Here is a 12,699-nt window from a genome sequence, read left to right on the forward strand (position 1 = left end):
ATGAGCAGTTTTTTTATGATTCCAAATGAATGAAATTTCCGACTAAAGTTTTCTTTATAAGAAAATAACCGAAGAACATTATTCCATAAAAAAATTTTCATGGAATAATGTTCTTTCAGGTCCAACCGGAAGTCATATTATTTCAATTCAAAAATTTTCCCCTGAAAGGAATTAGATAAATGACCGGCACGATTCTATTGTTAAAAGGAAAAGTATGATGTACAGGGGCAAGCCAGTACTAATTTGGGGTGGAGAGCATATATTTTAAATTAAATAAATTTATTGCAAAAATTTGCAGCCAGGCATTGTGACGGTGTCACAATAAATATTTAATTGCACTTAGCATTTGAAATATATAAAAGAATTTTAAGATCACAGTTCATATTATAAATTTATTCACGTGTATTTTTTATTTCTTTTTCAGAATTTAGGCGCTTTCGTTAAGAAAAATTAAAATGATCATACACGAATTTCTTCATAATTTAATTTACAATTGCTGACGTGCAAATGCGAAGGATGTATTATTATAATAAATAATATATTAGAAACCTAACAGAAATATTAATTTCCTTGCTTTTGAGAATTACCTTGAAATGTGTTGTATATTAGTAAAACTCCTTCAGTTGAAAGGGAAAATAACAAAAATTTTCAATATATTTTATCGTAAAACTGTATGAAAAAGTAAATATATAATATTAAACTTTATTTTAAATAAATTTTATTTTACAGATTTTATTTAATTACAATAGCAATTCATTATTTTCAATAATGTCGACTGCAGAATTAGTGCAGGAGTCCATCGAAGTAAACAATAAAAAATGCATATACCATCAACAAAATTACGCAGTTATTTAATAATAATTTTATATTTCAATAATATTTGGAAAAGTTTCAGTACTACAATAACATTTATTTTTAATACATTTCGAAAGTCTCGATTTTCCATCGGAATTGCATAATTTATGACAAAAATTGCTTGCAGACATCTTAAAACTATTGGAGCAACCTGCATGACCACCACCTTTAATTCTCATAGGATGCCATTTTAATGGGTGATTTGCATCGATAACAAGAACTATTATTTAAAAAATAATCATTAAAAATCATTTTAAAAAACATTTAAATTAATTATATTTAATAAATACAGTACTTACTGGTTAAAAACAATACAAAAACTGGGAATAATGTTGCAAATTTCATTTTCCTGTGTTTAAAGAAAAATTATTAAATCTTTTAGAATATTTATAAATATATACGTAATAAATATTTTTTTAAAATAATATATATATATATAATTAAATCCAAGTAAAATAGAATTTATATAGACTCTACATCAAAAATTTCCAATGAGCAGCTACTAAATTTCATTTACATCAAAAACATATATATGAAGACTCGATCGTAAAAGCAGTCTATAAAATGATTTATGATATCAGTAAATTTAAATCAAATCTGTTTATTTTTAATATTAAATCTACCAAATGATATTATTAAAGTACATATTTGTTTATTAAACTGGAAAAGTTATTTATAATTTAATAGATTCAAAGTAGGCTTTAACTTCTTTTCATCGTATTCCTGATGTATTTTATTGGATATATTTAGTCAATTATAAATGATATCGCGCGAGTAATGGAATATACTTTCAAACACGAAACTGGGAATTAATATTTCATGAAATAGGAAAAATAATCTGGCGATGAAACAAGGAAGAAAAATTTAGAGAAAGTCGCTGGATGAAAGTCCTTCTGTCTTGGTATGACGCTATAATCTGAAAATATGTCATTAATAAGCTTATAATTGTTATATATTAATTTATGTTATAAAACAAAATGTGTGTGTTGTGTTGTATTGTTGTGTGTCTGTCGTATTTATGCTGTTGTATGTCTATGTTATGTGTGGGAAGATTGTGTATGCTAGTAAATATCTTTTATCTACTAACATATAGAAAACAATTGAATTATATTATTAACAGGGTCACTCAAAAAGTGAAAAATTTCCAACCTTCTTAAGGTAACAGCCTTTTTGATGCCTCTAACTGACAAAAAATAATAAAGTTTCGATAACTTACCTTAGTAAAATTGCTATTCTCCACCCTGCGTTAGGTAGACTACGTTACAAGTAATTGGGTGAAATGAGTGGCTTTCATACTATCGGTTGGGATAAGGGTTTTAGAAAAAAAAGTTATAATATGAAGTGATCTCAACACATTATTTACGAAATACCACGGCTTTAGTCGTTATTGTTTAGACACGTGTTCTGAAGATGGCCTCTAAAAAAGGACAGCTTAGTCAGCAACCAACTAGTTGACAGTTCGAAATTTTGCTCGAACTGATGGTAAATCGTCCAAATTTAGTTTCCGATAAAATATATTCGACTTTCGATGCAAAAGATCGTAACAATGGGAAAATATACAGTAACGAACCGACTGAATTCGGAAAAGTAGCGAACGGTAGTCTGATATAAACATACATGTAGGGAAAATAACACTAGGATAAAGATATTAAGATACTTTTAAAACAAAATTAAGCACGTAGCAAGGATGCAGCAAATTACAAAGCTTTAAGTTACAGTGGAAAAGTTGCATGTTCCGAAAGAGTTATGTTTATATATAAGGATGCGGAATAGACCCCTAGGATTTTGTATCACATCTAGTTATAGGACCCGTTTATCAATTTTAAATAAATGAAGTAAATATAAAATATTTTAAAATAAATTAAATTTTTTTAAAATTAACTATAAAAAAACAAGTTTGTAAGGACGAAACGGTTTCTTAATTAACGATGTAACGCTCTTTGCAACAGGCTTTTTATAATAAAATACTGTTGTAGCCTACAAGTGGTGCTTTTATTTTGCCTGTAATCGACTTCCGTCGGAACTGCCATAATAATTAATTTATATAATGGTAAAAAAAATTTTGAAATATTATATAACTCGTAAAAGGGAAAATAAAAACTCCGGCTTCAACAGTATCCTACAAGAATAGTCTGTTGTAAGGTCAATTAAGGAACTATTTCGTCATTATAAACTTGTTTTTTTTTATAAGGAAGCCCCTTTTGTAAGTTTTACATTACTTTTATATTTACTTTAAAAAATATTACAATTATCTGTTAAAATAATTTGCAAATTATATTATTCTAAAGAAAACAAGTTTAATTAATATACTTGTTATCACAGAACTTGTTAGCTTTCGGCTATTTCTAAATTAAAAAAAAAAACTCTATGCATACATATATAATTATTGAATTCTTTATTTACTTTTTCGTTTCTATCCTTATTTATTTAAATATTTACTATTTCTTTTATATATAGATGCAGTTATGAAATATAATAGAATGTAACTGTAATAATAAATTCAATAAAAAATTAAAGTTTCTTTATTGAAATTCTCAATAGAGCTACATCTAGACACATTTATTGTAAATAAATGTAATTATAATAAAGAATATTGTTTTTTTAATACATCCAAAGAATTTTATCGAATTTTTTAAATGTAAAAATTATTATTATTTATTTTTGTACTATAACGTTGATAAAAATTTTAAAAATTCGTATTTCTATCAGTTTTAATCAGTCCTAACAAATACTGTATAATTCATAACTAATTTAATACATTAAAAAATTAAAATAAAAATTAATGCAAATTTCCTTTGTTTAAAAAAAAATTAAATATAGTTTGATAAATTTGCAAATCAAATCTGAAATTTTTTTAGTTAAATTAAATTGAATTTTTCGGTCTCTTAACTTGTATTTTATTTTGTTATTACTTTGCTATTATATTAATTTTTATATTTGGTATATTCTTGTGTTTAACAACTCTTATTACCTCATAATACAGTCGAAATTCCAATAACAGCGGCCATTTTTCAGGTTCCCGTCAATGGCTGTTGTTCAGAGCTGACAAACTGAAATTTTTGTACTTTAATTGTGCCATAAATTCTACTGAGTTTTTAAACTTCAATATTTTAATTCTGATTTGAAATCAATCCTCTAAAAATAATTATATATTAAACAGAAAAATTGATATCTTTTTATAGAGTTCTGGTCATATCAATTTCTTATATCATTATGCATTATAAGAAACAAAATGAAGATATGCTCTTGATAAAAGAATATAATTATTTTATTGAAATAATAAAAAAAAGTTGTAATTTATCATTTTTAATAGTTTATAAATCTTTATTTTATTTTCTTTTTATTTCTTATGGTGCTCTGCGGTCACTATGAGAGCTTTTTAAACCATGCCAATCGGGCCAAGCGGTTCCGTTCTCTGAACACTGGGAGTTCGTTCGTGAGTTCACGCCACGTGGAGTTTTCCGGGTTTTTTTCCATGTCTGTAACGCCTGAACAAAGACCAGTTACCCTTAAAAAGATCTCCCGGAAGGCATTCCCCCTAGGCAGATCGCTCAAGTGTACCTAAACAAACAAACATAATCATACCAATCGTGTGTCCACTAGTGGCTGAGTGGTTAAACCTCTGTAATCTCATCGAAATTTAATGTATGTATAGTCTAGAATAGATTTTTCGAAATATTATTTATTTGCCGAATAAATATTTATATAATTATTTCGACTATACGATGAAAAATATAACTTACTAATTTTTTCTGATATAATTTCTCTTAAATAAATAATAATAAAAAGTATTTTCTTTACATTGATTCTGGAAAACTTTATTACATAAATGATAAATTCGTTAATTTGGTATAAGGACACGTCTCTCCTTTCTAAAAATTTATTTAATTATGCAAAACATATATTTTTCAGAATAAATGAACTTACAAATGTCTTCTTTAAATATTTAATTTCGCATTTTTGTTTATTCATATTTTACTATATTATACAAAATTTGCTTTAAAATTTTATGAATTTGACTACAGGATTAATGGAAATAAATCTTCACTCCAATAATTTATTTGCATTTTTAATATTTTAAGATTTTCAACTACATTAAAAACATTTTCTTTTCCCTTAAATTCCGCTGCTGTACTTGATTTTTACAACAGTATTTCATTTTTTATTACTTTTAATTTATATGAATGTATGATACTGAATTATTGCCAATGTACAAACGACATTGGTATCGGGCCATTTTCAATGCAGTAGTGTAATTGAAGTAAATGTATTTGGGAATATACGTGTTGTTTCTTTACAATTTTAAATTGAAAATCAAATTTCCGGATTAATCAAAAATCCTTTTTATCCCGAAATAGGATCAGTCCTTTATGTCGGATTATCGGGATTTTGTATCTGAATTACGGTATAATTATTACAATAAAATTAAATCAGTAGTAATAATTTATTAAAAAATAAATCAAGAGACGATTACATTTCGTCGAATTTCACCCAAATAACATTCTTCAACGAAAAAGTGTATATTAGATATAAAATCATATTAGAAAAAATTGATATCCAGAAGAAATTACGTTATAACCAACATCCTCACTTATCAATTCATATATTTTTCATGTTGCTAACGGTAATAATCAATTGAAATGCGATATTTAGATAAAATAAAATCTAGCAACAAGTTGCTTAACTTTCCTGGCAATATTTGGTGGCGCCATCTATTATCACATTTTATTAAAAACTTTTATATTTTTAACTATTATAAAATGGCAAAAAAAGTTTGATTTTGAAGGTAAGTGATGAGTTTTATAAAAAAAACTTTTAACCACCAAAATTTAACATTATCAATCTTCCTAATACATAAACCTCCTCGCAAAATTTCAGAAATTTTCGACAAAAAGCACAGGAATTATTAAGCTTCAAACAGGGTGAACAAAATCGTGCCCCCCACACACACTAACATCCATACATACAGAAATTACCCCCGAATTTTTTTGCATTTCTCGACGTTTCAAGGTGTCCTGATTACAAAAATATAGAAATCTTGGGGTGTCATGTTTTTGCCGATTGCCATACTTTCCTTTTGTTATATGATAACAGTCGGGAAAGTAAAAGAATTGAAAAATCTATTTAATTTTCTTCTAACATAATTAATTAATAATAATTTAAATCGGCAATTATAACTCTTCTGTAATTAATTATACAAAACAATTCTAATTATTAATTATTTTTTTAAATAAATTATTAGCCTGTAATCAATATTTCATACATCGGAAAGATCAGTTATTAATATTTAAATAATGCTGATAAATGTTACCATTATGTAATTTATATAAAAGGTATTTAACTTGCAAAAATATATTACTTTTTCTTATAATGAAAATATATAACGGGAAGATAATATGAGTGGATTTATTGCACAGGAAAAAAATATAAAAATGTTTTGCTGTATGTCTACAGAATTTATTAGTCGTGTTATATATATATATATCAGGAATTCTCAGCTGCTTTTGCGTGTTTTACCCATTTCCAAACAGATTTAATTTAACATTCCCTTTCTCTATTGACAGAAAATAAATGAACATAAATTACAAATCAGACGGGAATTAAAAACAATTATTATTATTATACATTCATCGAAATTCAAAACTTTCTTTTACTTTACTAAAATTTGAAGATACTGTATATCAATTACTTTTTAATCACTTATATTTAATCCTAATCGTTTAAATTGACAGTCCAGAGCCGAGAAGGTTGGGTAGTTACTCTACGCTCTGGGAGACCACCCAGGATCTTATCCTGGCAGACGAAAAATACCAGAAATTTTTCGGTGCGCCGATATTCGGACCCTTCTCTCACTACACGATCGCCGTTATTTCGAATCTGGCAATGAGGTTATTGAAGAAAAGGCCGTTTTAGTATCACAGGAAAAAAGCCAAAAATTATTTGAAATTATTATTTGTAAATAAATTTTAAAACTTAAAATGTGCCTTAAAGCCCATCAGTGAATGAAAAATAAAATCCTTGAACACTGGTCGTGGGTTCGCACCTCCCAACGGGTTGGCTACGTAGTGTTTTAGAGTTTTATTCTTTTTGTAACACTTAAATATGAACCAGTTTCTCATAGAAAGTCCTCCTCCCACTGCAGAATGCCCACGTATCGCATTGCCGTATGCAAACAAACAAAATTTCATAAATAATAGAGAGGTTGAGACCGAAGTTTAAAACGCGAAAACGTATACGTCGGACGTTCAGCGTCGCTTTCCTGTAAGCCTAGAAGTTTGAAAATGGCGTTTGGAATGTCGAGCATGATTCCACTGACTTTCCAAACGCCATTGTCAAACTTCTAGGCTTACAGGAAAGCGACGCTGAACGTCCGACGTATACGTTTTCGCGTTTTAAACTTCGGTTTCAACCTCGGTAATATATGTATGTATATTGTTTCTGTAGATATTAATCCAATTAATAACAGTTTATCTCTTGTAAAATCTTTAAATTTTACATCTTTAATACAATAACGGAGAAAATATAGATTCTAATAAAAATTATTTAATCAGTTATTTTAAAGAAAAATTTCCAAATTTAAATATGCTATAAACATTTACAATATGAAGATTGAATAACTGGAAAATGTAATTATATAAAAATTCTTAAGCAGTAGCTCCATAAGATTAATATTGTTATTCTTCAGATGAACTTTCGTAAATATAATTAATTAATTATATTTTTATTATCGCATTTTTCTTCATTTCCTAAGCTAGATGCCTTTCATACGTTTGATTATTATTACACAGCATTAAAGTCATTACGTTTATTAAAAGATATCAAAATATACTAAAGCATCTACATTTCGTAATTAATTATCCCAGACTACGCTTCTCCGATTCTTATTTTATTTTTATATTTAATAACGTAATTAATTATACTTAAATTTAAATAAAACTACGAATTATTATTATTAAACAAAACATGGTATTTAATTTATTTACATAATGTATAGCAGACTTTTCTCTTTCTTTTCTTTTTTATTCATTACAGAATTAATGGCTTACTTTACATCTTGTATCTTAATAACAGTGAACATTTTTACCTATATAATTAATTTTATGCATTTATATATTTTAAAAAAAATTATTTTATTTTCCTACCTTTTAAAAATCAATTTTATTTATTTTTAGTTCTTATCAAGATCATTTATTTATTTTTTCCTAATTACATAATCACTAATTAGTATTGTTATTATATTTTATTATTTTTATTTTTAATGGTTTCTCATTAGCATTAAGTTATTATTATTATTTTTTTAAATTTTAACTCAATATATTAATAGTATCTTTAATATTTATTTACAGTAACTAGTTTAATTTGAAACTAAATTGTCTACATAGAAATCTAATAGAAAAATTATATATTTGTTTTAATTATATTTCATTAAGTAAATACATTAATTAAAGTGTAAAGTTTACTGTATGATCATTCACTTATAAATTTACTTTTTGATAGACATGTGGCTGTGTAATTGCTGCACAATTACACTAATCATGCTATATTTATATGTTTTTAAATATATTCATATAAATTTATAGTTAATTCAGAATTTTGCAATATATAGGCCTATGTATATACTTTGAGCATTGAGTTAGGGAAACTTTACTGTATATAGATTTTTTTCATTTTTGATTCTTTATGCCCTATGAGCATTAAGATAGCTTTTTAATCATATCCAGCCAACCAATACCCGGTAAATAAAACCATTGAACACTGGTCGTGGCTTGGCGTCTTGCTAACAGGATGTCCACGTGGAGTTTTCCTGGTTATATTTACGTTTGTAACACCTAAATAGGGGTCAGTTTCCAATAAAAGTCCTCCCTAGGCAGATCGCCCACCTGTCACATTGCCGTAACCAAATAAACCAAACTAAACATATTCATCTTGGTTCGGCCGAGGCGGTCAAGGTATCAACCTACCACCCTGGGGATGCAAGATCGAATCGGAACCAGCATTTCCAGAAATAATTTGTAAGTGGACTTCCTGGAGATGCCGGACATCATCCTTCATCTCTCGACCGCTCCCGAAGCATTAGAACACATATAGGTAGTGTTTTCTTGCAGTTACATTATTGCCACAGTTAGGAATTTTCATCCTAAATTTAAGATTTTCTGGTATTTTATATTACTGTTGTTACTTTTTTAGAATAATTTATAAACAATAAGATTATAGAAGCATTTTAAGAAGTTATACACTAGTAGGTATCTTTACATTTTGCATCAATTAATAATGTTATGCAGAGTCCACTACATAAAAAATAAGGTTAGATTATGGTAAAAGATATTTCTATTTATTATTATATTTGTCAACTTGGACGTAAATTATTAATAGGACTGTTAAACTGTTGTTAAGTATTAATGCAAAATTGAGCAAAAGTTCTTAAAGAAAATAGACTTTCTTTATTGAGCCTCCTTACATCCAAGTTGACAAACACAATAAGAATTGAAATAAGGACAATAAGGCAATAATAATTATGCAATAATAATATTTCTATTTAGATTAAGTTTATCTTATTTAAATATGATTTTGATTTATGTTATGGAAAGGTAAAAATAGATTTAATTGTTGTATTGTTAATGATTGACAAATTTTAGAAATTTAAAATAATCCCAATTGATTTGCTTTTGGTGAGTTTTCTATTTATTTTTATAATAATTTATCATCATTAAATTGTTACTGGTCTTTTTTTTTAAAGTTTGACATTTTTAACTTTTTTTAAATATAATTTCTTTATGTAAGTTTAATGTAGCTGAATTATTGTATTGATTTTTGTATTTATTAAAATCCATTAATTCCTGATCAAACTTTTCAGATGATTAAAAATCAAATAATTATTAGGAATATAAATGAAGACAAACTTTTTTAATATTTAAAATGTTTGTTACATTCTATTTTAATTATGACTATTTTTAATTTACAACTAATTCTGAGAGGAAAACTTTTTACACAAGAATTGTACACATTCATTTTAAGGTACAAAATTAGAGCATTTCAATATCTGATGCATGTCAGATAATGTAATAAAAACATTTAAATTTATATACATTTAGATATAAATTCTATAATTTTATATTTATATTTATACAAATGTAAGTTTTTTTCACAAAAAAAATTGTATTTATCCCCAGATAATTTTATGAAGATCAGCTTTATCGATTGAAGTACGACAAATGGGACAAGATTTCAGGCGTTTAACACAGTTTTTACAGTAAATATGTCCACATTTTGTTACATAAATACTAATATCGTTATCATAAAGCTGTAAAAAAATAAAAAATATTTTCAGTCAAATAGATATACTAATAAGTCTTAAACGAATTATTATTTTTAAACAAACTTAATATTCTGAATTTTTTTGACAGAATTTTTTTTCCCCGCTCTATCTATCTCTTGCAAAACTTTTTTTTAAAACATAAATAATAGCAAGACAGGATATTATAAGTCAGTAATATATGCTATACCTATTTGTTAATTTGCATTTTAAAAATCAAAATTTACATACTAAGAATAGCTTTTAATTATTATTTTAAATGTATCTGTTTAGTCTTACACTTATGTTTACTTATGAGAGAGATTAGTTCAGCAGTACAAGTATCATTTTGATATGTGAAATGACATGAGTTTGAATCCTTAATAGGTGCTAGATTTTCCCCAGTGCTCAACTCCAATCTTGGCTATAGAGCGGACTATATAACTCTTTTTATGGTTTTCGTAGTAAGCCTGACCGAACCCATAACGAGTATGGGTGCTCACAGACGGGAAACATCCAAAAAATGAAAAAAAAAAAAACCCCATCGTGGTTCAGCCAAGCTATGGTGAGAATAGTTAAATAGTGAGGAGCAGGCCCCAGATATCGGGTTGCTCTGGAATTCGATTTCGGATTCTAGAGCGGCAGACCTTAATGTTGTTTGATAGGCGAATGTCTTCTGTTTTATAATTTTTAAAGTTTTCTTTTGTAATGAGGAAGAGAAAATATAAAAATGCACACATTTCCAATTTTTAAGTATTTTTATACCTATAAAAATCCCTGCAAACAAAATTTTAGGTTTAAAAAAAAAAAAGAATACATCCGGAGGAAGAGGACACGTAGTAGCGAGGTTGAGGCCGAAGTTTTAAACGCGAAAACGTGTACGTCGGACGTTCAGCGCCACTTTCCTGTAAGCCTAGAAGTTTGATAATGACGTTTGGAAAGTCAGTGGAATCATGCTCGAGAGGGCCGGATTTACATAAGGACATTTGGGGCCTGTGCCCAGGGCCCCCACAAAACTATGTTTAAACATAATTTTTTCCTATTACTGCGACAGGCTAGTGTGGCCTAATCATGAGGACCACAGGCAAAGAGAACCAAACCCGGGAAAAAAAAACCTATGAAACATCGGAAAATTTCGGAAAAAATTTTTACATAGGTATTTTTCAATTAAAATATAATAATTCGTTTTACACAATAAAATATACACGTATGTTTACAATAACCTTATTTTTAAATGAAATTTACAACTTCCTAGTTGAAATCTAGTTGAAAGTACAGTACTTTGAGTAAATTTTCTAAATCATCAAATTTGCCTACTCTTAAAGGGGGCCCCACCGAATTTGTGCCCAGGGCCCCTGGATTGGTAAATCCGGCCCTGATGCTCGACATTCCAAACACCATTGTCAAACTTCTAGGCTTACAGGAAAGCGGCGCTGAACGTCCGACGTACACGTTTTCGGGTTTAAAACTTCGGCCTCAACCTCTCTATTATCCGAGTCCATCTAACGTTACGCTACAAGCTTGAATCTAAAACATTGTTTTGTATTTTCAGATATAAAATATTTAAAGAGAAAAATCGGTAAACATTTACAAACAAATATTTATAAAATGAACAGTTTATATACAGGAGGAAAATGTTTCCAATTGAATGTGAGCTCATGCAAATTACGCATGGAATTCGAAAATATAATCTTTTTATTTCATTTTAGATAGAGAATTACTATCAAATTAATTATTATTTATGATTATAATATTAATAAACAACATTATAATGTAAATTTAAATAATTTAATTATAAAATTTCAATACATTTATCGAAGCGACCTCTTTAAATGTAAATTAATTTAAAAGTTGTAAAGGAATTGTCGTGGATTACATTTAATTCTTTCAACTTTATGTGGCAAAACGGGAGATTATTACACATATAAAATATTTTTTTTAGATGGCACAATCGACAGGTTTACGAAAAGGTAATTTATAGTTTCAAAATGTCTTAAAATATGAAGAAGTAAAAATGATTTCTTTTCTCTCCTTTAGATTTTTTCGGGATATTGACAACGCAAGCCTTGTTGAGAATACTATTTTATTGTATATTAGTACTTGTTAGCTGTGCTATGTACTTGCTTGTTAACAGAACTTTAAATCCAGAACAAGATAAACAGTCTTTAAGTTTTATAGCGATGGAAACTTTGGTTGTTATACACGCATTAGCTGTTATAAGCATCGCCATTTACATTCTGCTGAGGAAGAAAATAGATTTAGGAGATTTGGAACGAGGACAAGAGAAAAGTTCGCTATTGTCACCAGAAAATTTACCGAAGTGCTCCGTTTACGAAACCTTTCTGGCCACTGCGAATAAAGTTTAAACTGCATTGACGTGATTTTGACATTTAATGAATTCCGGTTAACTTGTTTCTCGTTTTTAAATATTTTACAGTGAAAGATATTGACTTTTGAAAGTTTTAATTGTACTTTTTAAATATTTTTTTTCTATCATGTATTCCTGTCTTTATTAAAATTTAACATTAAAATTTTTCAAAGAATGTTTTGTT

At 27.5% G+C, this 12,699-nt stretch overlaps 2 long non-coding RNA genes across 2 annotated transcripts; one reads left to right on the top strand and one right to left on the bottom strand.

The window, feature by feature from the left end:
- Nucleotides 1-908: 908 nt before the first annotated feature.
- LOC136972477 (uncharacterized) lies at nt 909-1,465 on the bottom strand. The gene is made up of 3 exons (XR_010880339.1): nt 1,333-1,465; nt 1,155-1,204; nt 909-1,075 (listed from the first exon to the last, which is right to left on the bottom strand). It is a non-coding gene; the product is annotated as an uncharacterized lncRNA (long non-coding RNA).
- Nucleotides 1,466-11,997: 10,532 nt separating this feature from the next.
- Nucleotides 11,998-12,690, top strand: LOC136972478 (uncharacterized). Its single transcript, XR_010880340.1, has 2 exons — nt 11,998-12,117; nt 12,185-12,690. It is a non-coding gene; the product is annotated as an uncharacterized lncRNA (long non-coding RNA).
- The last annotated feature ends 9 nt before the right edge of the window (nt 12,691-12,699 follow it).

The sequence above is a fragment of the Centruroides vittatus genome, unplaced genomic scaffold (assembly GCF_030686945.1).
Source record: "Centruroides vittatus isolate TY-2023 unplaced genomic scaffold, ASM3068694v2 contig_2920, whole genome shotgun sequence".
Taxonomy (NCBI): Eukaryota; Metazoa; Arthropoda; class Arachnida; order Scorpiones; family Buthidae; genus Centruroides; species Centruroides vittatus.